Consider the following 10,326-nt stretch of genomic DNA (forward strand, 5'->3'; position numbering starts at 1 on the left):
TATTTTACAAAAAAATGTTTCTCTTCCAGTGTTTCATCTGAGATTCACAATAACCGTGTTAGAGAGAGACACAGGGGCATCTCTATCCCATTTTATAGATGAAGAATCTAAACTCAGTGAGGTTGGGTCTGATACTGACAAAACGTGAACCGAATTCAGCCCTTCTAACCTGAACACAGGCCTCGTGGCAGGCTCCTGCCTTTGGGATAGTCCAAATGGGACTGTTGGGGGCTTGTCTGGAGTTCTCAGAGTCGTATTGTGTACAGTGCAGCCCCAGCTTGATGATGAATTCTTAGGTTCAGGCAAATGGGCATTGGTCACTGAAGACTGAGGTAAATATCAGGAGACATTCGCCATTCACAGGCCCCTGTCTATTTTCCAGGACTGGTAGTGAGATGACTTGTAGATCCCGTTAAGCAGTGAACGTGTCATCCCGCCTTGTGCTGTTTTCAAGGCCACAGCCCAGAATGAGGTCCAGAATCACTGCCCTGTTTGTCATTCAGCAGGTTTAGAGGCAGCAAGGTCTCCGGCAAATGTGGTCAAGCAGTGTCACCCTTGGGGGGGCTGGGGAAGGTGGAAGGGATCCTTTTGCACACACCGCCACCCCCTTCTATTGAGCTCTTAAATTAGCCCTGAAAACCCAGGTGTCAGCCATCCCCCGAAACAACACAGATAAGCCATTAAAAACGCCGAGAAGAAATGAATGCCTAAATCACCCTGTCTCTCCGAAGGTAGAGTCTTGCCTAATCACACGTCAAATCATATTTTTTTCTTCCCCAGATGGATGTCTTCTTTCAAAATCTGATGGTCACAGGGACAAAGGTACCGCGTCAGCCTTAAGTAACCGTTGAAGTTCTACCCTGAAAGATTATTTGCCAGGAGTAACTAACATAAAAAATGCCCTGTCAAACAACAGTTTGCCTCCCTCTCATTTTTTTTTTTTTTTTAAAGGGTAATATTTGGTTTCATCTTGCAACTACTTGGGAAAATTTAGCACTGAGTCAGAAAGGTTGGCCAACAAGTAGCACTTCATAAATTGCTAGAGCCCTAATCAATACATATTGTCATCCACTCCAGTCCTCCGGGCAGATTTCTCTCTGCCCTGAGTCGTTGCTGTATTTTATGAGGTTGTTACAGGCTGGGCTTGCATGGCCTGGGCCTAATGAACCTGTCACAGCCGCTATTGATTGACATGCCAGTGTAAGTGAGACAGGCGATTCCGATTGACTTCCTAATTACTGCTGCTGGGCTGCCTCTCCAACTGCTCGGGCCAGAGGTTAATAGTTTTGATGTTCAGCCGCTCCTAGCTGTGGAGGCCGGAGTAAAACCGGCTCCTCAGAAGTCAATACCTGAATCAAGTTCTCAAGGCTACTGCCCAGCCTGATCAATTAAGGCCTCCGCGTTCCTCCTGGTGGCGGCTGACAAGAGGCTGATGAGTGGAGTTCATGAACAAATGGTTTCAGGGAGTTTCGGAGGCTCTGAAAGCACCACCCCGTGGCCCAGGATTGGCAATTAAGGGGGTTGGAGTGGTGGGGGAGGGGCGGTGAGGTGGAGAGACTTAAGGACACCACACCCAGGTGTCAGCTGTTTGGGCTTGTTCTTTTCTCAGTGTTTCACCCCAAGAATTAAAAGTGAAGTGTTTATTTCATTTCTCTGATGTCCAGAATTCTGCCAGGGTGCTATGGACTCTAGGAGAGGAAAGAATGAGATAAGTTGCATTGATTCGTCTATTTGGCAGAAACTAATTAAACATTTGCTTTATATCCAAGGTATGGTGGGAGCGTATGGATTTGTAATTATCTTTCATTGACATCATGTCTTCGGAGTTGGGAACATATTCACAACCCGTTTTTATTTGAACCTCATGACACAGCAAGAAGTGGGGGTGGGCGTTATTAGATCCAATTTTGATCAGAAAACTGAGGCTCAGTAAAGGTAAACAACACCAACACCACCCATCAGATTTTGCTGATCTGTTTGTGCCCATAAATCTCAGAAAAGAAAAGAAAAGCAGATGTCTTGGTTCTTCATTGAAAGTTCTTGCTAAGATTCTGAGATGCCCAATGTCTACATCATAGCAACTTGCCAGTGTGACAGGGGCCCCAAGACCATCCCAGGTTCAGTGATCCACTAGAACTCACCAGACAGAATACAATAATAGTCACGGCTTATTATAGTGAGGAGGTTCAAAGCAAAATCATCAAAGAGAAAAGGTGTGTGGGGTGAAGAGTGCGGAAACCAGGCATAAGCTTGTGAGAGCCCCACAGGACCTAGTTCCCCCAGCAATGAGTTGGGACATGGGTAAAATATTGTCTATCAGGCAAGCTCCTGAAAGTTTTTACGGATGGCTGGTAAACCACCTCTGCCTAGCACATACCAAAATTTCATCATCAAAACATTTTATTTGCCTTAGTAGTTTGAGAATGGTAGAAAACCTCCCGAAATTCAAGTTCTTAGATACCTGCCAAGGGACAACCTTGCCAACAGGACTTTTAAAAGACAGCAATCGCAAATGAAAAGATTTCATTCTTGTTTATGGATAGGTAATATTCCATTGTATATACCATGTTTCCCTGAAAATAAGACATCCTCCGAAAATAAGACCTACTTACAGGTTTCCTTCTGAGTGAAATATAAGGCATCCCCCAGAAAATAAGGCCCCCCCTAGGCTAAACATGAGAGATTTGGTTCACTGATTCTGAAAGAAATGGAGTCATAAGAAATTCACCAGGAAATTCAGGAATTGGATTGTTATGATGATGTTCCAGAAGATGATGACATAATTGTCATTGAATAAATGAGTAAATTCTTGATACTGTAGGATTCAGTTTATCTGGTTTGTGCTGACAACTACCGTACTACCGTACTGTATACAGGTAATAAATTTTCTGTATTTTCATTTAACAATAAATGTGTACCGTATTATTCTTCATGGAAAAATAAGACATCCCCTGAAAATAAGACCTAGCGCATCTTTGGGAGCAAAAATTAATATAAGACACTGTCTTATTTTCGGGGAAACAGAGTATGTACCACAGCTTTTTTATCCACTCATCTATTGATGATAACTATGTATGGTGCCAGTTGGGGAACTGGAAATATCAAGGGGAACTTTATGTAAAGTATATGATTGTCTAATCTCTAACATGTACAGCTGAAAACAATACAAAATTAAATTAAAAGAAAAATAAAAGTACAAAGGTAAAAAAAAAAAAAAAGGGCAGTTTCAGGTCTGCTATGTTAGTTCTTTTTTTCACAACCAAGAGCCTCCATGGAAAGAGCTTATAAGGAGTGCAGACAACAGACACAGTGGTAAGCAATTCAGAAGAGGAGGAGTGTGCTTCAGTGCGGGTTTTGCAGAGGATCCCAGTGTTACATTCACCATCCCAGCTATGTTAACCAGGCCTTGTGACTTTCTGTATTTCTGGACTTTGACATTTGTGGCCTTGCTGATTCTGAGGGGATTGCCCCCACAGGGTTAGCTGATCCCTAGAGCTAGTAAACTACTTACTGTAAGTGTACCTTGCTCATGCAAACAAATCCAGAGTCCATGCCTCCTGCTTCCCGCTACCGGGGATCGAGTGTGTAATGGGCATATTCCCTGACTAGAAATCTAACCAGCAACCTTTTGGTTCACAGGATGATGCCCACTAACTGAGCCACACTGGCCAGGGTGATAATGCCAATTTTTGTAAATCATTTATAATATTCTTCATTCCCACCAATGGAGTTTGTATTGTTTTTTGTCATTACCCACACATATTTTTATTTCAGACTTTTATATTTTTGCTGATCTGATAGGTGGGTAGTATTATCTCCTTATGGTTTTAATTTTCATTCTCCTGATTCCCAATAAGGCCAAGCACCTCTTTACTTAGTCATTGGCCAAGCAGGTTTCTTCTTTGGTGAGAGGCCTATGTAAGCCTTTTGCTAGCACCTTGCTTTGAAACTGTTTGCCCTCCCTGGAGCACACACAGTCAGTTTTTCAATTACATGTAGTATAAGAATTCAATAATGTTCAATAACCACTTGTTCAGTTTTGTTGAATTAAATAAAGCTTCTTACCCATTTTCAAGCCTTTCACTCAACCAGCAAAATCAGCCCTTGGCATCTTACATCAAACAGTCCACAATGCACCTCGGCTATTTCAATCAATTCTATGATTAAATGACCAGAAGAAGAAAAAGAGAGAGAACATGAACATGCATTTCATGCCTCCTATGTATTGTATACATTCAGTGCTGGGCTAGTACCCAATAGATGTTCCTCTGAGGAAAGACACTGGCCCCAAACCATTCAGGAGGTGAAAATTTGATGCCAATAAAGAATAGCAGTCACTATTGATGCCACTCATACGCCACCACACAGCCAGCAAACACTTCCAAGAGAAGCAACGTAATCTCAGTAGGATCATTCTCCATCATGAACATGGGAAGCCATCTCAAGTCTGCCTCAAGGACAGTGTAGGGAATAAGGATGTCAGCTGATCATGACAAGAAGCTGGGGGTAGATGAGCCACCCAAGGACCTTTGTGGCTTGCCTTCTTATGTTTCCCTCTCTCAGGGAGTTCATAAGGATATTTTTGGCTGCCCATCCGGCAGTAGCTTAAATAATGACCATCATTAATTCTCCCAACAAGAATCCAGCTGTAAAGATGCTACAGATTTGGTTTCTTCAGTGGCTTCACAAAGCCAGGTCCCTCTGAAAGTTTCCTGAATGTTCCCTTTAGGCCACAGGCAGGCTACAGCAGCTCAGGCTTCAGGTTCTGGTGGAACCACAGACAAAACGACAGGACAGGTTCTTTTCATCAATCTCTTCATTTGGGGGCAGGCAAACTTCCCAAGAATCCAGGGGAAATTTGTGATTGAATGTGCTTCCCAGGCACCAGGAAAGAAAAATACTGGATCAAAGCAGAGCTTCTATTCCCAAGGGAGAAAGAAGAGGGGATCAAGTTGGTTAGCTCAATGCCTGTCACTCCCAAGACCAGCTTCACCTCCTGCAACCTGCCCAGTGGCTTAGGTCCCACCCCCAGGCTGGTCTGCTGCCCCATTAGCACCATCTTAAATTTCTCAATAGCTTTGAGTCAAGAGCTCTGCCTGTTCATTTTGCAGTTGGACCTGCAAATTATTCAGCCCTTTCAGACCATACCTGCAATGCCCCTCGCTCTGCACTTGGCACCCCTTGATTTCCCAGGCTCTTGACACACCATAGCACACGTTTCCTCTCCCTGAATCAGCGCTGACCAATTGGATGCTGAAAATCAGTAGCCACTAGCTACTGAACATTTGAGATGAGCCTAGTCCAAATTGTGATGCACTTTAATTATAAAATTTACACCAGATTTTGAGGACTTACTATTAAAAAGCATGCAAAACAGCTCATTATTAGTTATTATATTGATTACCTGTTCAAATGAGGATATTTTTGAATATACTGGGTTAAATAAAATACTCTATTAAAACTAATATCTCCTTTTTATCTTTTTCAAATAGGACTACTAGAGACTTTAAATTACATATGTATTTATACTGCATTATACAATATAAGTTATATATTCTCTTATGTGTATTACATTTTCTTGGCTAGCACTGGCCTAGATCAATCTGCATTCCCTCATCCACCCCCTTCCCATTCTCACCCTTTAGATTTTGGTTTCTCTTAACCAGAAATTCTTGGTGCTCCCTTGGCTCCTGACACATTCACTATGGGAGGCCGGCTCTTTGGATCCCCCAGGAAACTGTGAGCTCGATGATGTCTATGCCAGCGACAGCCCCACCGAGCCCTGTGTCTGGCGCATAACAGGCCTCATTAATACTTGTTGAGGAAATTGCTTGCAGGGGTCCCTACACTCCTGACTTTTCATCCCTGTCCCCTCACCTACATTCATCTCAATCAAGAAATTCAAGATAATTGTTTCCATTAAGAAATGACAAGACCCTTCCCTTTTGTGGCGACTCTCAACCCAGGCTGCACTTTGGGAACGCTCAGGGAGCTTTAGAAATCCTGATGCCCAGGTCTCACTCCCAGAGATTCGGATTTAATTGGTCTGGGGAAGGGCCTTGAGCCAAGGGAGGTTGCCAAGATCCTGAGTTAACCCTCAAGTGTGGTGAAGGCTAGGACCCCGTAGAGCCCAGCAAGGACTTCTGGGGACACCGTGGGCACGTCTTCCAGCCATTGTCATTGGTCCTCACATCCCTGAAAGTGCAAAAGAGGCAACATGGTAGCGAGATTATATCTCAAAGGACACACAAGTCTGGGGCAAACTCCCCTCACCATCAAAATTACTAAAGAACCTCTCTCTCTATTAGGTCCCTCTCATCGCGTGTTCAGAACTCCACCGAGTCACCACTTTAGTTCACAGATGCCACCAAGCAGCCATCAGCTGGAAATGATTTCTGGTCAAATGCAAACAATTAAGTTAGGGAGAAAAGAATCCACATTCCATTACCAATCCCCTAAATGGCTCACTCCCTGGTCTAATTGCCTTCTGAGTCCCCCAGACAGCTGTGGCTAATAAGGCAAACACCCCAAAGAGCCAAAACTTGAGCCCAGAAGGAAAAGAGCCTGGAGAAAATTGGAGTGCTCAGCCCATCTCGGGGTCAGCCAAGAGAACTGCTGACCCGCCAGCAAGGAAGTGGCTGGCGACCTACATCACGAAAGCACAGTCCCTGTCCATCTCTCCTCCTCCCCCTCTTATAGTTTCTCTCCCCAAAACCTAAGGCAACTGCAGCCTGATTTTTGATGGATTGGCCACTGTGTTTTATTCGACAATGTATATCACTCTGCCAATATGAATTTGCAAGATGGTAAAAATATAACCCCCCGAAAAGATTACATGAAAGGGGAAAAAAATCATTAGGCAATTAAGAATGGCAATAATTCACCCATATCTATGCTTTGGGAAGAAATATTGCCCCAGGGAGTTATCTCTGCTTATCACTTTGTCATCCGTCTGGGGTTTGAGTGAGGGGAGGTTTCGTGCGCACTGCTGCTGATTTCCAACAGTATATCTAAGCGTGATCAAAACTAATGCCAGGCTTTTAATAGAACCCCCTGTCTCTTGGGGTAGCCATCATTTGCTGAGCTACTAAATTAACTAAACATATGCATTCCTTAAGCACCTCCACATAAATCCCTTTCAGCAGAGACATTTTCTGACAATCGTAGGATTTTTGAATTGGAAGAGATCTTAAAGGTCATGGGTCATCCTCATCATTTTATGAATGAGGACAGTTTAGGCCCAAAGAGGGAAAGCAATTTTTCTGGGGTCACACAGCTAATCAAGACAAAAATACAACAGAAGCCCTGGGCCTCCCAACTCAATCTAGCAGGAGTCTTTCTACTCTACCAGCCTGCCTTCTCCTCGGCCAGCTCATTCTCCGTCAAGGAGCTGGAGGAAAGGGTATGGCCTAGTCCCTCAAGTCACTAACTTAAAACCAATAACCCTTTTCTGGGATACTTTCTTGGCCTCCAAACTGATTGAATGTAATTGGGAAAGCATCTTGCATCACAAGACCAGTAACGCACTGCCTAAGATATTATTGTGGATGTTTATGTGAAAGTGTGCTTTGAATGAGATTAACATTTAAGTTGGTGGACTTTGACTGAAACAGATTAGTTTCCATAATGCAGGTGGGCCTCATCCAATCAGTTGAAGGCCCTAATAGAACAAAGACTGGCCTCCACCAAACAAGAAGGAATTCAGCCAGAATACTGCCTGTGCAGTTGGACTGCAACTTTCCCCTGTGCCCCCAGCCTACCGGCCTGCCCTGCAGATTTCTGACTTACCAAGCCTCCATAGTAGCCTGAATCAACTCCTTAAAATATATTATCTATCTACCTATCTATCTATCTATCTATCTATCTATCTATCCATCCATCCACAGAGGTCCTGTTGGTTATGTTTCTCCAGAGAACCCTGACTAATACATGTATCAAGATTCTTTCAGATAACCTTTTACTTAAGATGATCAAAATAGTTTCCCTGAAGGTCAAACTTCTGGCCTTGGCCAGTGGGTCAAAGCGGGAAAACCATGTGAAACCACAGATTTCTGTGGTTTCAGTAATCTGTACCTCCCATTGTGCTTTCTCAGCCCAGTGCCACATCTTTCCAACAGACTCAGGCCTTTGGACACCTTTACCTTCTCTGGGTGCCACTTGTGCATTAGCTTCTGGTTCTTGCACACCTGATGCTTTTCTCCCCACATGGAGCTCCCTCCAACTCTGGGTGATGGCCCTACTGGGGAATGACTGCCCAGTGCTGGTCCCACTGAAGGCAGGGAGCCCAACAGTCTTCTGGAGGTAAACCCACAGGCTGCTGGCCCTGGGCAGAGTACCATAGCTAAAAGGATCCAAGCTCCACTCTTCCACAACCTCACCCTCCCACCTTCTCCCCATCCCCCCCCAAAAAAGAGGGGAAAATCAATTTCAATCAACGTGGAATGTAATATTATCAAATGTCAGCTGCTGAGGTCATGCGCTTTGAAAATTATCTTTGACAGCTTCTGGTCGACTTAATTAAGTGCTCCCCAAAAAGGGGGGAGGGGGCAAAAATACTCTGATTGCTAGCTGCTATGCCTTTGTGCGTTAGCGCTTCTATTGACAACTCTGAGCAAGATTGCCTTAGGGGGTTTATTGATAGGTTCTCGCCTGATATTGGAATGATTCTGGCACAGATAAATCACATTTAGATTTGTTGGTAATTGAGGAGAATTGATTGGTGCAGAAGGGAAGCCCCCAAGGAGGGGTCTCCTGTCCTCATTGTAGGAAGCTCAGGGGAAAGTGGGGAGGGGTGTCCTCAGAGCTGAGAGCCTACAGGGGTACCCAGGCCACCTTGTTTACCTGTCAGTCCTGCCTTCCTCTGGAGCTTGCTCCACCTGTTCTCTCCCAAAGAAGGGGAATGGAGGGGAAGTGGGGAGAGGGGCCGGGAAAAGGTTTGTTTCAGACACTCTTGGGAGTCTGATCAGGAATGCCCTGGCTCACATGACCATCACCTCAGCCTGAATCTCTGTTTTCGTTCCAGACCTGAGCATGCCTCTTTGCTTAAAACTCTTCAAAGATGCCCTGTGTACATGGCCAAGTGGGCTGGCCCTGCCTGTGTCCTGCTTCCCCTGCCCTTTCTGTACACTCCAAACTTCCTTCTTACCTCCTGAGGGTCACTTATTTCCTGGATAAACGGTGATACAGGCAGCCAGAGCTGTCCACAGGACAATCATTCCAGAGGCACTGCAATGACCTTGTAGATGACCAGTGACTTAACCTGCCCAGGCTGTTATAACCAAATACCGTAGACTGGGTATGTCTGGGACAACAGGCTGGAAGTCCAAGGTCAAGGTGCTGGCAGAGTCAGTTCCTGGGGTGCCCTATTCCTGGCTTACTGAAGGCCAGCTTCTCCCTGTGTGCTCACATGGGCCTACCCCAGGGCACACAGGGGTGAGAGACTTCCCCTCTTCCTCTTCTGAGAAGGACCCTAACCCACACTCACATGACCTCATTTAAACCTATTCTCTCTGAGAGGCCCATCCCACATACCGTCGAGTTGGAGGGTAAGGCATATGGATTTTAGGGGGACACAAACATTCAGTCCATAACAACCAGTGTCCCAGGGATGCAGCCAGAAATAGAGGTGGTAGCAGCTGGAGACTGATACCAAAGGACCCAAAGCTCAGACACACACACTCAGCCCCGAACCCAGGGCTTTTTCGGTCTCTCCTTCTCACCTACCCATGCTCTGCTCTGCAGTAACACCCCCCAACCCGCCCCGCCCCCCCTCCTGCCTCCATTCAAGTCCTTTGCTGTTTGCCGCCATGGCTTTCAGAAAAAAAAACAACGAAGCAAGCCTGGCCTGAGTTGGCCCTGCAGGGGATATGTTTTCAATGTCCCTGCCCTGACCCCAAGCTCTTCCAGGGCAGCCACCTCAGGCTGACCGGATGGTGCCCAGCACCTGGTCACCTGGCTGAGGGAGGGGACCTGAGCAGGAGCTGAAATCTGCACATGCTCTGCTGGCTCAGGCCCAGTCAAACACCCTGGTGACTGGCTCTCCCAGCTCCAAGCAGGAAGGGGGGCCTTTTCCAACCCCTCTGCCCTTTTATTACAAAAGCTTCCCACCTATTAGCCTTGACCCTGACTTGACACAATTCTCCCTCATGCCCTCTGAGGAAGACCCCTCCTCCTGGCGGCAGCCCTTGGCCCCCTGGACCCTGCCCACATCCTGCCTGGACCCTCTCCTCCTCTCTTCCACTCGGCTCTTGCATGGCTCCCTGAGCTAGACAGTTGGTAAAAATGCACATGTGAAGATGTCTTAATATTAAATATAATTAGATATTA

Source organism: Pipistrellus hanaki, assembly GCF_964339955.1.
Source record: "Pipistrellus hanaki genome assembly, chromosome: 6".
Taxonomy (NCBI): domain Eukaryota; kingdom Metazoa; phylum Chordata; class Mammalia; order Chiroptera; family Vespertilionidae; genus Pipistrellus; species Pipistrellus hanaki.